Source organism: Pristis pectinata, chromosome 1 (genome assembly GCF_009764475.1).
Source record: "Pristis pectinata isolate sPriPec2 chromosome 1, sPriPec2.1.pri, whole genome shotgun sequence".
In the NCBI taxonomy this organism is placed as follows: Eukaryota; Metazoa; Chordata; class Chondrichthyes; order Rhinopristiformes; family Pristidae; genus Pristis; species Pristis pectinata.
The window spans coordinates 119,204,606-119,223,504 of NC_067405.1; the positions used below are offsets into that span (position 1 = coordinate 119,204,606).

At 37.6% G+C, this 18,899-nt stretch overlaps 1 protein-coding gene across 9 annotated transcripts in view; it reads right to left on the reverse strand.

The window, feature by feature from the left end:
* Positions 1-18,899, reverse strand: part of mark3a (MAP/microtubule affinity-regulating kinase 3a) — a 114,774-nt gene that overhangs the window by 59,368 nt on the left and 36,507 nt on the right. The window lies entirely within an intron of this gene.

The following is an 18,899-nucleotide window of genomic DNA, read 5'->3' on the forward strand; positions in this document are numbered from 1 at the left end:
TTTGGTGGCATAGTGGTTTTCAATTTACATAAATATCTTTAGGAACTTGATGTAAAGTAATAAAATTTTCCCATATCAAACTAGAAAAGGCTGTAGAATGGACAAACTCAAATGGGAAAAATAGCTTAATGGGCAAAAAGACAAGAAAGTTAATTGTTCCAAGTTTCATGGCTGACACAATCATAAACATGACAGTTACATTACCAAGTGGAGTTGCCATAGTGAAAAGTACTGATGAAAAATTCCATAGATTTACAAGATTTTGATGTTTGCTTATGAACTTATAGAATGCACTACACAACAAAGGAGAAAATTGCTGCTAGTTTGTTGCCACTGGAGGGAGCTCCAGAATTTAAATAGCTGGAAGAAATGCTAAAATGCAATATAATAGGGATTCCAGTTGTCTGATTCACAAGATCTTAAAACATTGATTCTCATTCAGCTGGTCATGCCTCCAGACATACACAAGAATAATAGGCCCCTCAAGCCTGCTCCGCCACTTACTAAGATCATAGGTGATCTGACTGTAAATCAAAAAAAAATTGCAGATGCTGGAAATCTGAAACAAAAATAGAAAATGCTGGAAACAATGAAGGGTCTTCAACCTGAAATGTTAACCATTTCTCTTTCCACAGATGCTGCAAACCTGTTGAGTGTTTCCAGCATTTTCTGTTCATCTGATTATATTCTTAACCCTGTGTTCCTGTCTACCCAAGGTAACATTGTCTTTTGGAGAAGGTGGTTCCAAAAGATCATGACCCTCTGAAGAAAAAAAATTCTCATGCTGTTGTCTTAAATGAGTGACCCTTTATTCTTACAACAATGATTCCAAGGTCTAGCTTCTCTCACAGGAAGAAATGTCTTTCTCACATCTATCCTGTCGAGATCCTCCCCCCTCACTCTTCTAAACTCCAGTGGATACAAACTTAACCTGTCCAATTTTTCCTCATTAGACAAACCAACTGTTCTAGGTATTAGTTTAGTAAACCTTCTCTGAAGGACTTTCAATACATTGAAAGGTCATTCTGCATCAGAGAGCTCTGAAACTCTCAACATTTAGATATGTTATTTTTATTATTCCTGCCAGAATGCACAATTTCTCATATTGTACATCATTTGCCAGATCTTTATCCATTCACTTCACCTATCTAGATTCCTTTGCAGCCTCCTTATGTCCTCCTCAACTTACTTTCCTACATATTCTGTCATCAGTAAATTTAGCAATCATTGCTTCAATGCCTTCATCAATGTCAATCGATAAATTGTAGAGTTGAGGCACTAGATTGATTCCTGTAGCACACAGCACATCTTGCTCAATTTGTGCCTATTCTTTGTTTCCTGTTAGCCAATATTCTATCTACACCATTACGTTATCTCTCACACCACCAGCTTGCTTTCTAGAAATCCAACTACAATAGTTTCACCAGTTTCCCTTTTATCCACAGCATGTTACTTCTTCCAGGAATCCCAATAAATTGGTCAAACTCTAAATAAGAGATTCAAATTTGAGATGTTTTGATAGAGAAAGCAAGGAGATACCATTTCATCTTCAAGTGGGTCAGTAACTAAAAGTCTTGGATTTAAAATAGAACAAGAGGTGAAATGGGAAAACACTGACTTTGCCTGCTTGAATTTTGTTAAATGTACTGCTATAAGATCACATTTTTCCTATGACAGAGATGTTAAGATAAACGGCCCGCAGTTTCCTGTCTCCTTCCCTTTTTGAATGCTGTAAGCCTGGAAACTACCCTCTGAAACTTCCCACAAGATCAGCTCCCAACACCCTTTCAGATAGTGTGTTCCCATTTCATCACTGGTTCTATTTTAAATCCAAGATTCTTAGTGACCCACTTAATGACAGAATGGTTTCTCTCTGTTTGCGCCTGCAAAACATCTCAATTTTGAATTTCTCATTTAGATATTCTCTTAACCTTCTCTACTTGGAGGATTACCTTAGATTCCCTGATTGCTCCATGTAACTGAAGAATCTCAGCTCTGCGATCTTCCTGGTAACCCTAGCATTGAAGGCCTTCACATTCCTGCTATCTACAAGTGCACAGAACACTCCCTAGACACTTGACATGTGGTTCTTAAAGATATGGCATAAATTTCTAGTATTCAATGGCTCCATTTACAATGCCAAGTATCCCATTTACTTCCTGAACTGCTTTATCACATGACATCATCCATGTTTTATGAATATGCACACCAAGTTCCTCTGTGCTTGTAGAAACTGAAAATGGTATACTTACATTACACCGCCTCTGTGTTGTTCCACCAAAATACATCACTTCACACATACCTGCTTTATATGCATCAGGTAGCTTTGTCTTCTTCAATTTTGGATCTCATATTTAGACTCCCTCTTAGCCTTTAGTTTGCTAAAATCTTACTAACTGCTGTGTTGGCAAATTTTGTAGCATCCATAAACTTCAAAACTGTACCCCCGAAAACTAGTCCAGATTACTTATATACAAGAAAAACAATCATCCTGATATTGATCTTTGTAAGACCCGACTACAAACTTCTCAGCCAGATAAACATCTACAATTCTCTCAACATCCAATTATCTAACCAAGTACCAGACGTCCTGTAATCACAAAGATTTCTATCTCTTCAATATGTCCATGTTAAGAATATTTTACAAAAAGGATTTTGAAAATCCATTTGTGCATACAGTATCTATTGAAACATCTTCATTAACTACTTGTGATTCTTTATGATAATTGCTAATGAATTTAGAGCCTGGTCCAAAGTTTCTCTCCAGTGCTTTATTTTAATTTTATTTATTCATTCATTAACCTTCTAGTGGATAGGACACATTTGGCCAAGTTTTGGATCAACTGAAGTTTGCAGATAGAAAGCTAGTCAGAAGGAGGATCATGGCTGAATGTAAAACAGCAATTATTTGTGCCAGATGTCAGTGTTGTAATGGGAATAAGTCTGCGATAGAAACCTGATTGGAGATGTTTAAAGATGAAGCTGTGGGAAAGATTGTCAGAAATTTTGGAGATGATATATTCAATCTGAAGAGGGAAGGTATTTGGAGTTTCAATGGAGGGAGTGCATCAAAGATGCACCAGGCTGGTTTGTATAAATGGTAGGTCTGTCATGTAAGGAGTTATCTGGGCTCCTATTCTCTGAAGGTTAGAGGTGTCTTTATTGAAGTGTATAAATTCTATGGGGGCTCATCAAGGTAAATGCAGGGAGGATCTTACCCTGGCTAAGGGGTCTAGAACGAGAAGTCACAGTCTTAAAATGAGTAGCCTAACTAGGACTGAAATGTAGAAAGATGTCTTTACATGGAGGGTGATGAATCTTTGGCATGAGTAAGCTCGGTCATTGACTGAATTCAAAACAAGGACTGATGAAATTTTAGACATACAGGAAATGGGGACGGGGAATGAAAAAGGTACTTAAGGAGAAAATCAACCATGATCTTGTTGAATGGTGGAGCTGGCTCAAGAGGCCGAATAGCCAACTCCTGCTCATATTTCTTACGTTTTTATGGCTGACCTGCTGAATATTGCCAGCATTCTGTTTTATGTCAAATTTACAACATCTGCAGTGTTTTGTGTCTTACAGTCCCAATGTGATTTTTGTCTTCAGATAGGTCACCTGCAATTATTAAGCTTTCATCACCCTCTCTCAGCCAACACCACCATTCAGTCTCTTAAAGTCCCCACTCTATCGCAAGCATTCTCATTGTTCTCTCCACCCACCTTCTCTGCAACTTAAACCATATTTAATTTCTCACTTTTTCCAGTTACGATGAAAGATCAACAATTTGAAATGTTCTCTTTCCATACTGAATATTTCCAGCATCTCTGTTTATTTAAGCTCTTGCTGGTAGTTGAACGACTTGCCTCTGCTTTTGGTAATGGTGACGCACCACCCAACTCTGAACTAAGACACAAGAGATTCTGCAGATGCTGGAATCTGAAGCAACGCACACAAAGTGCTGGAGGAACTCAACAGGTCAGGCAGCATCTGTGGAGGGAAATAAACAGTTAACGTTTCGGGTTGAGACTCTTCATTGTGGACTTTTTCCCTCCATAGATGCTGCCTGACCTGCTGAGTTCCTCCAGCATTTTGTGTGTGTTGCTGCAAATCCTACCTATTTGACTTCTGCTTATGCTACCAAGCCAGTACAAGGCCCAGCTTCAGCATGGAATACTTGCTAGTACAATTAAGACTGTTTAAACCCTGTCAAATATTACAACTTGAATTAGTATGTTAAGGGTTAGGTCTTCTGATCTGTAGAACTTCGCCACAGGCAAACTATCTTCACTTCAAAAAAAAAACTGGTAAATAATGTATGCTAGTTTCCCTTCCTCTTATTTTCCAATAGCATCACGTTATATATCTAAAACAGTTCAGATGAAACATTCTTCCCAGACACAAGCATTTCCAATGCCCTGATATAGGGTTTCAACCCAAAATATTAACAATTCGTTAACCCCCAGCCCCCCCACCACAGATGCTGCTTGACCTGCTGAGTTCATCCAGCATATTGTTTGTTACACATACATTACAAATATAGGAGATGTAACTTAAAGTGTTGGTTTATTTGGAGAAAACATCTTCACAATCCTGTTACAGTAAACATCTGTGTACATTTCCTCGATCCAGTGCACAAGCTAAACTGAGTCAGTGCAGAGATTAAGAATGGCGCTACACAATTTATAAAATTGGGACACAAGTTCTCAATTGGGCAGTCTGGTTTCAGGCATGTAATAGTTGATATTATTCCAAAATAAAAGAATTTCTAAGAACAAGGCTAAAATAATTTTTAATCCAGAATGTCAACCATTTCAAAATGTGTATAGGAACAGCGAGACCTGAGTGTAAACATGCATCACTTTTGAAAGGGGCACGGTATGTTCATAAAATGGTTAGTAAAACATATGGAACTCTAAGATTCATAAATAGAGGAAGGGGGACAAAAACAGTAAAGCTAATGTTGAAGCTGTTAAAAACACTGGTTAAGCCACAACTGGAGTACTACTCAAGGCTGGTTGCTGTACTTTGGGAAGGATGTGAATGGCCTAGAGAAGGTGCAAAAAAATATTTACTAGAATGGATTCAGGGATGAGGGATAAGGAATTTCATCTGCAAGGTCAGATGAGAGTAAATGGGGCTGTTCTTCTTGGAGTAAAGAAGACTGTGAGGATATTTGACAGAAGTATAAAAAGGTCATGACTGGTTCAGATAAGAAACAGTGACAAGCTGTTAGATGATGATTTAATAACCAAGGGACAGTTATAACATTTTAAACAAAAGTCACAAGGGTGCTTTTTTTTATATATACACAGAGCAACCATGATCTGGAATTCGCTGCTTATATGGGTGTTGGAAAAAAGCAAAAGAGCATTTCACTTTACAGCATATGACCTCTTCGTGTGATGCACAATCCTATGGCTCTATGACCCCAAGTATGGTCACATTCAATAGTACCTGCATTCATCCCTAAGTTTCAAACTGCGGGTAGCTCCCAAAACCTACAAAGGAGGGGCAAAGTTAAAAAGATCTGCAGTTATAAAAAGTATGTATTATAAATGTTGGAAAATAGGTTGGAAGGATTGAAAAAGAGCTCACTATTTTGATGTGCAATAAAAAAAGTTTGACAATCTTTGCACTAGTATTCTCAATTTTGATTTTGCCTTAACTCAACCACAGCACTGAAAATTTTGACAACATAAAACAGAAACTGTAATATATATCTAGGTAGATATATATTAATGGATTCCTTATGATACATACTGCTTCATTCTCAGTAAAGTTTCAAGTTATCAATTTCTTTCAGGGTTACAGGGAATCCCCATTGCAAGGAGCCATCTTTTTGAAACAAAATACTTTTTCCAAAATCATGTTTAAGTCATTTTATTTGGAAGCTAAAAAGGAAAAAGATGAACACTATATTGTTAGGGAAGAACTACTGGGGTCAGTTATGGAAAAAGGCTGAACACATGCAATGAAGTGGTAAACTGCCATCTGTGTTAAAATTAAACTCACATGGTACAACTCAGCAAAATCATTGCCTAGCTTTCTCATGCCAGAAAGGAACAGAACTATTCTATACAATTTTTCACTCTGCCTTTCAACTAGCTTTTCCTTTCAAATTTGGTTGGTTTCCAATTCACTTTTCTTCAACTGTACAAATGGTACACAATGAAGGTGATTTACAATTTCCATCCAAAATGGTTTTAAAAATATCAGGGTGGAGTTGTTAATTATACTGAGCACCACCAAAAGTTCAAAGAGAATATGAAGAGAAAATGCTGAGATGACATTCATAACTTTTCCCTGTGCAGCAGTGGTTTAATGGGAAGGATGGAAGAAAGGTGAAGAATACTAAATTGACTTAGTAGAACTGAAATACAGTTTACTTGAAATATAATCAAGATATTTGGGAAAACATTTAGTCTTTACTTGCAGCTGGCATTGACTAGAAAGGGTGAATGGCGTTTTCATCTTCTGTAATAATTCTTTGATACTGATGACTTAAATATGATCACCATAAGTTGCTTAGCTTACTATTTACTATATACCTTACTATTTATATAGAATTATACAGCATCTAGAGCCTGGACCAGGACATTCAGCTCAATTTATCCATGCTGGCTTTATACTTCCACTCTTCTTCTCATTACATGCATTACATCCAGTCCTTAATTGTATTATTTTCTATGTACGGAGCAATTGTACTTTGTTGAAATAACCTATGACTCCTTGCTATTATACCTCGAGAATACTTGTGTTTCTTTATCAATTTATGTACTTTTATCTCTAGATATCTTTGCTTCTCTTTTTTTTACTTCCCTGGGAGTAAGTGACCTCCCTGTTCCCCTCACCAATGAACAATGTATTGTGTTTATAGCTATGACTTCTTATTAGTACTTAAATATACATAGCATACATTAAATAACAATGTTATGTAAACTTCTCTTCTACATAAAATATAGGGAAGTATTCCCAAATTAAAGTTCTTGTCAACAGGATGGGTCAAATCACCCCAGGTGTAGCCAGCAACTCCTCTGCAACTGGTTGAGGCAGGCACATTAACAACATTTAAAATGCACTTGGACAGGTACATGGATAGGAAGGGTTTAGAGGGATATGGGCCAAACTAGGGCCAATGGGACTAGCTTGGATGGGCATCTTGGTCGGCATGGACGGGTTTGTTTCTGTGCTACTTTGTTCTATGATTATGACTCCATGGCTCCGTCAATGGACTAAAGTGGAGTCCAACAGCAGAGCCCAGTTTTGCAGTGATTTCCCAGTATCACAGTGTACAGTCTGGCATGCTGGGCATATCCTACAGTTAGCAGGACATAACACAGTCAAGGAAGCATAATGTGCTTTAATTGCCACACTAACCCATTGGGACTCACCCATCAGAGATATTCCCTTTGTTCTACGATCCCTCCCCCACCTTCTCTGCTACCGAAAACCAACTTCTTTTCTTTTTCCCAGTTCTGACAATGGGTCTCATACCTGAAACGTTAACTGTCTCTTTCCATTGATGCTGCCTGACCTGCTGAGTGGTTCCAGCATTTTCTGGCTTTATTTCAGATTTCCAGCATTTGCAGTTGTCAAAGTTTCCATATGAGGTGGATTCTACCATCTTTAGGACCAACCCTGGCATTTCAAAATGAACAGCTGAGTACTGTGTGCAGTGCAGGATTGTTCAGCTCATGCCAAGCATTTTCTCTTCCAGTTTAATTTCGTACATCATCACTAGAATGTTGATTAAAATCTTCCAAGGCACCCACTTCTGAGCCACGTCAATCCCACTCTCATGAGGGAGGTTAGTGTAACAAATAAGGGGTAATAAATAAAATTGCAGATGCTCCAGAGCAGCCACAACATGCTCTCAAAAGTACGTACCAACTTAAGCTGGCCTTTTTCAGTCCATCACACATCCTGCATCATGACAAATGTTGTTGTTGAGGACATCACATCAGGAAATTACAGAAGAAATACTATGGCAGGAAGTTTGACATCTCACATCAGCGATCAACAAGTTTAACATCATGGACCCTTATGCTAACCTGCCCAGATTTATCTTGTCATGGCATTAAAGAGCTCTTCCCAACAATTTCTGGACTGCTAAAGACCTTGATGCAGTCAATCATTGAATTTTCCGAGATAAGCCTACATCTGTTGTGCAGACCAAAACACAGCACATGCGTTCCAGGGAGTTGCATTCATAGAAAACAGGTCATATCACAATTTTCCATAACGTGTCATCTGCACGAGTCAAGAAATGATAGTTAAAAAAAATTGTGTCGATTTGTTTACTTTTTTCTGACATAAATTCTGTGAACGAATTTTGTTCTGTGTCTCAAACTTTTGGGTAGAACCTGAACAACCATAACACATGGTCGTCTGTAGGCACTTCATGAATGACCATGAATGACCACTGAACAAATTCACTGGCCAGCTGTGAGAGCTACTCCTCTTTATGAAGAATATTATTGCTGGACCAGCTAACAGTGATCACATTTTGAATGGATTTACAGTTAAGTTTCAGCAAAGGCAACATAACAAGCTTTGATACAGTTATAACAAAACCTAATCCATGATGGTGCCAAGTGTTAAAATACCTAAAGCTGTGACAGCCCTTGAACATGACTCAAAATTCACAACCCAGTTGAGACCAAAAATACTCAATTACTTAATCACTTTAATTTCACGTGTTTGGATAAAAATTTCTTTCAGAATAATTGGAAAGCTTCTAGAGCTTCACAATAGTACAATCCAAAATTTAGTACATTGATATATGAATATCTTTCACAATGATGAACAAACAATACCCAAGCTATTTTGAATCAGATAAAAAGTTGCAACTGCAAATGTGGAGGAAATAACAAAATTAGCAAATAGGGTGGAGGCGGCGGTTTGTGAAAGCTGCTCTTAACACATTTTTGATCATTAACTTGCATTATCAAATTACAGACAAGGCTTCAGTATCCCTTTTAGGAGGATAATATAATCGATAAATGGAGAACTAAAATAAAAAATGCCCTCAGAGGGAAAGTAAAAATGCAAGGCTTATTGACAGAGGCTGAATTTTCAAACTATTAACAGTTAATCCTTTTTCATATTTTTTTTGAAGCATTAAGAACTTCATACCAAAAAAGTTCTTGTTAAGATGAAATTCAAATATGGAGGATATCATTAATACTTAGTATATGATTGTATGCTTTGCATCTGGTTGTTTGAAATTAATTTTGTTCTGATGAAAAATGGCAAACATTTCATTGAAACAAGCTGAAAGATATTTATGGCCTAAAATGTCTGTGTGTGGTTGAACTGCACTTCCGCAACAAACACCCTCATCTCCACAGCCTTGAAGTACTTTTAAAATTGATTTGGACATTAATTTTTCCATTAGGAATATTCATCACAACATACATCACAATGTAAACACAACTAATAAAAATCTATCAAATTACTTAGTCTACAATTTTGTTTTATAATCAAAGTTTTTAACCTGAAGGAGAATAAGGAAATGAGGAGAGGATGAAGTGATGGAAGTGGACTGAGAGATGGCAGATGGAGTTCAACCCAGAGAAGTGTGAAGTGATACACTTTGGAATATCAAATCTGAAGGCAGAATACAAGGTTAATGGCAGGACTCTTTGCAGTGTGGAGGAACAGAGGGATCTTGGGGTCCACATCCATAGATCCATCAAGGTTGCTGCGCAGGTTGATAGCGTTGTTAAGAGGGCGTATGGTGTGTTGGCCTTCATTAGTCGCGGTAATGAGTTCAAGAGCCGCGTTGGCAATGTTGCAGCTATATAAAATACTGGTTAGATCACACTTGGAGTATTGTGTTCAGTTCTATTCGCCTCATTATAGGAAGGATGTGGAAGCTTTAAAGAGGGTGCAGAGGAGATTTACCAGGATGCTGCCTGGATTGGAGAGCATGTCTTATAAAAATAGGTTGAGTGAGCTAGGGCTTTTCTCTTTGGAGAGGAGGATGAGAGGTGATTTGATAGAGGTGTACAAGGTGATAAGAGGCATAGATCGAATGGACAGTCAGAGACTTTTTCCCAGGGTGAAAATGGCTAACATGAGGGGGCATAATTTTAAGGTGATTGGAGGAAGCTAAAGGGGGGGGGATGTCAGAGGTAAGCTTTTTTTTTGTACCCAGAGAGTGGTGGGTGCATGGAACGCACTGCCAGCAGAGGTTGTAGAACCAGATACATTAGGGACATTTAAGAGGGCTACGTGGGAGGGAAGGGTTAGATAGGTCTTCGAGCAGGATAAAATGTCGGCACAACATTGTGGGCCAAAGGGCCTGTACTGTGCTGTAATGTTCTATGTTTAAGAATTTAAATATCAAGGCCTGGTCTATATGGCAAATGCCAAAATATGGGGTACAAAATGATATTGAAGCAAATAACAATAAATGTTAATGCTCCAAAATGATATATTAACTGCCAAATGAATTCTGAATCAAAATGCACTCAATCCAATTTAATTCTGAAAATTTTACATTTCTGATTCAGTTAGCTTTTATAAGAGTAAAGCCATTTTGCATTGGCATGACTAACATAAAAGAGAGCAAGAAAAATTGAAAGACTAAAATATTGACACTGAAATTTCTGAAGCTCTTGTGGTTACAGATCATGATGGAAATGAGGCATTGGCATTTGAGGCAGAACTGAAATCCAGCATAAATATGCCTTAACTTACCTGTCCACAAATGCCTGTGTGTTATAATTTAGTGTATATGAGAAAAATCTATTTAACAGCATATTTTTTCCCACTTGTACCCTAAGCAGCATGGGTTCCAAAGTCATCCAAATCCTTGACTTTAATATTGGGGTGCAAGTGAAGGATATTTTATACTTCAAAATTAAAACTATGCAAACACTTGTTAAAACAAATATTGTGACTCTATCAATGGTTCGAAAAGTGATGATTCCACTTAATGCAGTTTAGATTGAATTTAAAGTAAAACCAATTTAAATCCCGATCAATTTAGTTCTAAAAATGGGCTGCCTGAACCAAAGGGACTAACACGTGTATAATACATGGACTTGGTTCCCAAATATAGTGGTTTGATACAGGGAGGGTCAGTGAAAGTCTGGCAGTTGATTAATAGCACACCAACTCACCATAGGATTAGCTTTCTTCTTGTTAAATATGTTGTAGAATATAAGCACACAATAGGAATAGAAACATGTATGGAACTGATGCTTACTTATAAACTTAAAAGGAGTAACTAAAAGATAAAAAACACTATGATGCTGGAGGAACTCAGCAGGTCGGGCAGCATCCGTGGAGAAAAGCAGGTGGTCAACGTTTTGGGTCAGGACCCTTCCTCAGGACTGAAGATAGGAAAAGGGGAAGGAAAAACAGAGCAGCGATAAGTGGACAAAAGAGGGGTGGCGGGGTGGGCACAAAGTGGTAATAGGTTGATGCTGAGATAGTGATAGGCAGGTGCAGGGGGAGGAGGGGAGAGCAGATCCACTAGGGGGTGGGTCAAAGGTAAGGAGAGAAAGGGGGAAAAAAGGTTAGAAAAAAAGATAGGCTAGGAAAGGGAAGAAGCAGCATGGTGGTGGTGGTGGGGGGGGGGGGGGAGTTGTGGATTACTTAAAGTGGGAGAATTCAATGTTCATACCGTTTTTCTCCTTTCTCTCCTCACCTTTGATCCATCCCCCAGTGAATCTGCTTTCCCCACCTCCCCCGCACCTGCCTATCACTATTCTCTTACCTGCATCTACCTATCACCACCCTGTGCCCCCTCTGTCTCCCCTCTTTTGTCCACCTATCACTACTCTGCTTTTCCCTCCTATATATTGGGCTTCCCCTTTTCCTATCTTCAGTCCTGAAGGGTCCTGACCCGAAACATTGACCACCTGCTTTTCTCCACAGATGCTGCCTGGTCTGCTGAGTTCCTCCAGCATCACAGTGTTTTTCATCTAGATTCCAGCATCTGCAGTCCTTTGTTTCTCAACTAAAAGATAAATGTTGTTAATTGTCAAATTATACAAGGTTTAATATCCCACGTATTTACAACAGCTACAGCATTTCAATTGAAAAAAAATGAAAATAAACCTTCAAAACAATTACTTCTAAAATATAATATTCAGCTGTGAAACAAATGGACAAGTTCAGAACATGTGCAAGGTACTATATAAATACAACCTTTTCTCTGAACAACAAAACACAAATCTATCCTGTTATAAGATGGTTGTTATTTGAAAAATTTAATATGTAATTAAATGAAGTATTTTTGCATTTATACTTTATACATAAATCTGCAGTAAATTGCTGACTACAATTTATTAGATGCAGCAAGCAGATTAGTGTTTCTAATAAAATAATACATTACACCAGAAAAGGGGATATGTCACCATCAAATTCCAAAACCAAGAATCCAGCACTTACCAAGCAATTTGCAAAAGATTCTTTGAGAAAATTGTGTCAACATATGTTGCTTTCAACACAGCTCCTTCTGAAGAGTTTGAAAGCATGAATGCAGACACTCTTTACAGAAGCACTTGTCATGAAAGCATAACTCAGCTATTAAACTAGGAGCTCCAACTTAAAATTCTATTCTGTACTGATTTAAGTAACTCAACCAAAGCATTACCCAAGGAATCTGGAGTCGGGACCTGCACCCCTCAGTTGGGAGGGTGAGGGGTTGGAGGAAAAGACTATAACAAGATAAATTCCAGAGAGGGTTCCTATTTCTGATCACTATCATATTGATGCTAGAAAGTGCATGCAACTGTTGCTTGAGGTCATAACTAAGTTAGATTTTACTGTGCCAAATCACTAGTCATCAATCTCCCAACTGCCATCTTTGCCTGTCAGCTTGATGAAAAGTTGGCAACTGTGTTTGAGAAAATAAAAAACAAAATGTTTTTGAGGGATGTGTCATATTGTGGGATAAACCAATAATTTAGATCTCTATCACAACTTGTGTTTTTATAAAGCTATATCTCGACACTTATGAGTATTAGGGAGCTAACTAATAGAAAGTAAAAGAAAGAAACTTAAATGCATTAGCAATGCAATATTTAAATTCATAGTGATAATTAAGCATCCGTGAAATCTTCATTACATCTATTAATTAATACAAGTCGAATAACTCTGAAGTAGATTTTGGCATGCATCTTTTTCTTCGTTTAAATATAATATTGTTCAAGTCCAATGAGTACATTTATAAACAGTTCCATTTTTGAAAATTTTCAGTCACCCAAAACTGCGAAGTTTTTACTGTAAAGTTTATCAAATATGTTACACATTCTCACCTCTCTGCTCTTCTTAATTCATTGTGTATGCAATTTCCATCAGGATCTATCATCTACCATCTTGGGTAGTGCTCATCATAAACCAATATCTCATCTGAAAACACCAATATTTTTGTTTTGATTGCTTCAGATGTAACAAAAATTGGACTAACCTCTCAATCTGACTTGAAAATAAGGTATCCTATTCTTATTGTTCCTAAAAAATTATCCATCCAATTCACTATTTTAATCTCTCCATTCTTTCTACGTTCTAAACAACATTAAATATTTGAGAAGCCGTCATAACTTTAGCTTTTCTGCGGTCACCTCAGGGTTCCTATACCATTTCCATTATTGGTCACAATATAATTGGGGAGAATTTCTAAATTGTAATATTCCATCAGCAGTGATTTTTTGTTGTGCTTATTCATTGTCATTGCATCTGTGTATTTCAGCTTTAATAGCTTGAATTATTTTAAATAGCATAAATAGATGACTCTGCCTGCGGAAAATGAGTAACAATAGAGTCTGGTGGGAAGAGTTGCTGGTTTCCACATTAAAATTAACCAAATTTCTTTAAATATTGTGAGGGCTACCAAAAGTCCTTCAAGGGGATTTTGTTTATATCCACAATAGTTAAAGCAAGTAAGTAAATGCCAATGGTATTGTCATTGGCTATAAAAAGTGTTGCACACTCAAAAGTATTACAGTTATAATGTAGCAAATCTAGTTTCTAGACCACTACCAGCTGCAACAATAATGAAAGTAAGACTCAAAGTAACTAATGGTGCCAAGTAACACTCAGGAAGCTGAAACAAAATATTTTTATAGAGATCTTTACTTAATATTTAAAAGTACCTTAAATTATATAATGGACTGAATTGTCCATTAGGATTGTGTCACTGTTTATCGATATAACTGTTGAATTCCTGACTGAATTCAGCACCCTGGTGAATGCCATGTCACTCTTCAATCATCATACAAGACAGGTTGCCATATGCAATTCTGTACAATGCAAGGTCCTTCCAAGGACTGACACTGAAAATCTTAGAGATGTTTCTGTACGCATTTTAGGGATGGGGAGTAGCCTCACATGCACACCTGCCTCAGAAATGTTACCAAAATTTTCTATGTCAATCACTAGAGAGAAAGGGTTTGTTTAAAAAAAAGTACAGATTTACCCTGCAGCCAGTTTAATACCATCTTAAAATGCAACAATATTCAGTCTCCCCCACAAGACCTAACCTCAACAGTGAATTTCTTCCCTTCCATTCAGACACACGTAACCATGCCACCTCCCCACACCACCCCCAAGTTCCAGACTGAGCCAGAGATCTCATTCAATGTTATTTCACCGAAGAGGGTGCAGAGGAGGTTCATCAGGATGTTGAGTAACGAACAATCTGCTGGAGAAACCCTGCATTAGGACCTGACATCGACAATTCCTTTCCCCCCTCCCTGACAGATGCTGCTCGAACCACCGAGTTCCTCCAGCATATTGTTGATCCAGGTTCCAGCATCTGCAGACTTTTGTGTCTTTATCAGGATGTTGCCTGGATTGGAAAAGCTGGATTTGTTTTTCCCTGCAGCAAAGAAGGCTGACTACAGAAGCACACAAAATCATGAGTTACAGGTAAATAATAAGAATGTTTTTCCCTTGGCGGTGGTGTCTAAATCAAGAGGATAAAAGTATAAGGTGAGATGTAGGATGTTTAGAGGGGATCAGAGGGAGGAATTTTTTCATCTGGAGAGTGGTCTGAATCTGGAATGTGCTGCCTAGGGCAGTGGTGGAAGCAGGTACTCTCACACCATGTATGAAGCACCTATATAAGCACTTAGATAGCCAAGGCATAGAAGACTAGAGACCAAATGCACACAAATGAGACTAGTATAGATTAGTACAATGGTGGGCTGAATGGCCTGACTCTGTGCTGTATGACTCTTTCTCAGGGTCTCTCCCAACCACAGTCTCTCGCCACCCAGCTATCCAACGCACTGAAAACTGAGCAAAATCTGGATCACTGAAAAGGAAGATTAAGCTCCCCATGGTGTGGTGTGGTGTGGTGATGGAACTGATTCACTGGAGGGCGAGTGGTTGGCAGTTGCTGAAGGACTCAGTTGATCCGACCCTTTACACTACAGTTTGAGCACATTTAAGAACTTAGCTATTTTCTTCTTGGACATATGTAATATCATATTTTAAATATCTCTGTTGTGGAATCATAACAAAATGACATGCCCAGAAGTTTTACAAATCCATTTATTTACAGATTTCTCTAAAATGTTTAAATATTTGAGATTCACCAAAAAATTCAACTTAAATGATTTTTAGATTCAATGAAATTTAAAGTCTATTTAAAAATACATTTGGAATATTTTCAAATTTTTGTTGAAAACATATTAACACATCCTTGTGTGTATGCTATTACTGTACTGCAATTCAAACTGAGGCATCTTCTCAGTAGTGGAGTATGAAGATCAAATATTCCAAATTTAAATTCAACTGATTTAAAACCATTTCAGGGTAACTTATGCAACAATTTCCACTCATAATATTGATCAGATCCACATGAAGCACAACAAAACAGTGGGCATTTGAAATGGCCAGTGTTTTATCATGATCCACTCAAACTTAATTGTGGAAAAGACACGTTTCCAAGAATTCTGTAAATCATGGAGTTAAGAGAATAAAACAAATGGGTTGCCTCAGTACTGAAAGGTTAACCATCTGTTGCATCAATCACTCCACAAAAAAAGGTGAAAGCTTCACAGCTCCAATAGCTAGTAACCGCATCATGCAGTACAATATGTAAATAGGTTTGATCCCATTCTTCTACACTCCTGCAAACTCAGTCCTGGTCTGACAGCCTCTTCTCACAAGACAACCTGCCTTTTCCAGGTATTAATCCAGTAAATGAAAATCAAAAAAACTATGGATGCTGGAAATTTGAAATAAAAACAGAAAATGGGGGAAATACCAAGCCAGGTGGCATTTGTAGAAAGAGAATCATTGTTAATATTTCATGTCTGATGAAGGCCCTTTGACCTGAAACTTTAACTCTGTTTCTCTTTCCATAGACACTTACTGATTTGCTGAGGGTTTCCAGCATTTTCTGTTTTTATTAGTGAAGTAAATATTCTCTTATCTATTTCCAATGCATTAATATCATTCCTTAAATAAAGAAACTACTGCTGTGCTTGGTACACTAGGCATGGTCTCAGCAATACCATGTATAACTGATGTATGATCTCCCTACTTCTGTATTCCATTCCCCTAGCAATAAATGATAACAATCTGCCAGCTTTCCTAATTACCTGCAATACCTGTATATTAAGCCTTGGTAAGGGTTGATAAGGCTAATGAAAAGCATTACAATTGGTGATTAAAGTTCTGGGTTTGAAACTGGAACATTGGCTAATATTTTCACCCCCGACTGCTGAATATCAACATCTTTCAGAACGCTGTGCAGATAGCATTGGGAGCACAGTTCCTCACAGATGGAAAATCTGATGACAAGCTCTTAAAGCTCGGGTTAAAAATGGTGAATTAAGAAAGGGTCGTGGTCTTCTGGCATTCACGGAACCTTTAGTCAATATGGAATCCAAAGGACTGTGGGAGAGACTAGCAGAAAAGTAAGAAAAATCATTACCACAAAAGAAGGAACAAAATGTATAAATGTATTACATGCTACTAAGTACCTTCTCCAATACTGTATTTAGTCGATAATGCTCAGAAGTACAGGTGACCCTGTGTTATAGGGAAGGGTTGTGTTCCTAGAAAACCTCAGTATCAATGATCGTCCACAACACAAAAACTCGTCATCTGCGCACGTCAGGAACCTTGGAAAAAAATTCAGTGTTGATTTATTTACTTTATCCCCCCTCCAGACAAATTCTGTGAGAGCAAATTATATTCCGTATCTCAAATTTTTGGGTACCAACTTGTGAATTCTGCAAGGGCAAATTTCCATAACCCGAATGAGCGTTATCAGCATTATCAAATATCTAACTGAATTTTGACTCTGGTACTAGATGACCAAGGTGAATTAAGGTTAGTTTCAATTTTCATTCCTTCCAAGAATCTTCCTCAGATCAACCCCTAACACTGTGCAATCTCAAAATTAAATTAACTCAATTTGACTCAAATTGATTACTAACTCTAAATCCAATTGAAAACATTGCCTCCTCTTTTGCTGTCTTCTTTTGCTTCTTAATCACTTACTTTTCCTCCATAAGGTTCCAAACAACCACTGACTATGCTCACACTCATCAAGATTTTGATTTATTTCAAAATTGTGCGACATTTACTTCACAATTCTTTTACTTGTTTACAAACTCCTCAATTACCTTCCTTCAGGCTAACTTTCGAACCTACTCCACTTTGTATCTCAATAAAGGGGATAGAGTAACAGAAAGTGAATTTATGTGTGGGTTGGGGATAGGAGAGTTTGTTGCATGAATTTTAAAGACTGCAAAAGAAGGCTTGAAGTGTTGAATTTTAAATATGAAATGCTGGAGGATGAGGATCCAAATATAGGTTTTGACGTTGGGGGTGATTACAAGTAAGATGTGAAATGGGCAGCAAAGCCGATGGAAGTTGGACAATGAGTGTCCAGCAGCAGAGAACTTGAATAATTGAGCTTGTGGGTGGAATGTTATCAAGGCTCCAGGAATTTCTGGATCATTCCTTCACAGAAAATGCACTTTTCAGTAAGTTCAAGTAAAACCAACAATATAGCAGTTGTTTGGCAATTTATAGCTGCTCCTTCTAGTGAAATCACTTACATTAATGTGGTTTGACAATGGCATCATGACAAAGACAAATGACAAAGGGAATTACTGGAAACATAATGAGAAATATAGGTTTCAATGGTTAATAAAGCACAAGAAAAATAATCAACAATGCAGTTGACCTACAGTTTTAAACTAAAATTGCTTGCTCCTTCTGAATACCTCGATCATCAATCAGTTAATAACAGTTAATAATATGTGAAAACACTACCTTAAAATTTACAAAGAAGCCATTTCAATGTAAGGCTCCCCCACAAAGAACATTTTCTGCATCTTATTCTACTTCAGTTTTTTCTCAATCATACTGAAGTCATGAAATGGAGAACTACTCTGCAGATACACCATTATAGACAACAACACTTCTGTTGTGATCCCAGTCTCCTCCCTTACTGCAATATATACTAAATGAACAATACGCTGTACTTTACAAGGAAATTATAATAGATGTTTGTATGATTGCTATACTTAAAGTCAGCATGCTTTGCATCTAGTAGTAGCAGGATTCTTGATTTAAACCACACTGTCAGTATGAAAATCAAATGCATAGTACTGGCACCTTTGTTAATGCAACATTCATTAAAAAGAATGCATTTTGTGTCTTAGAAAGTAGAAACAAGAGAAGGTTCAGATAATGATGGACTTTTAAATGTCAGAGTTAAAAGGTTACAAGGAGAGTAATGAAACTCACATAAAAGAAATTTTTTAAAAATCCTGATCTAGACTTTTATCATTGCTGCGAGAGTAGCCAGCGGTGGGGTGGGGTACTGTGAAACACAATTCCTGGGGTTGTCGAGGAAAAGGTTGACTTTTGTTCAAGTCTCTCCCTAAAGTAGGACAAACAAGAGCTTGTAC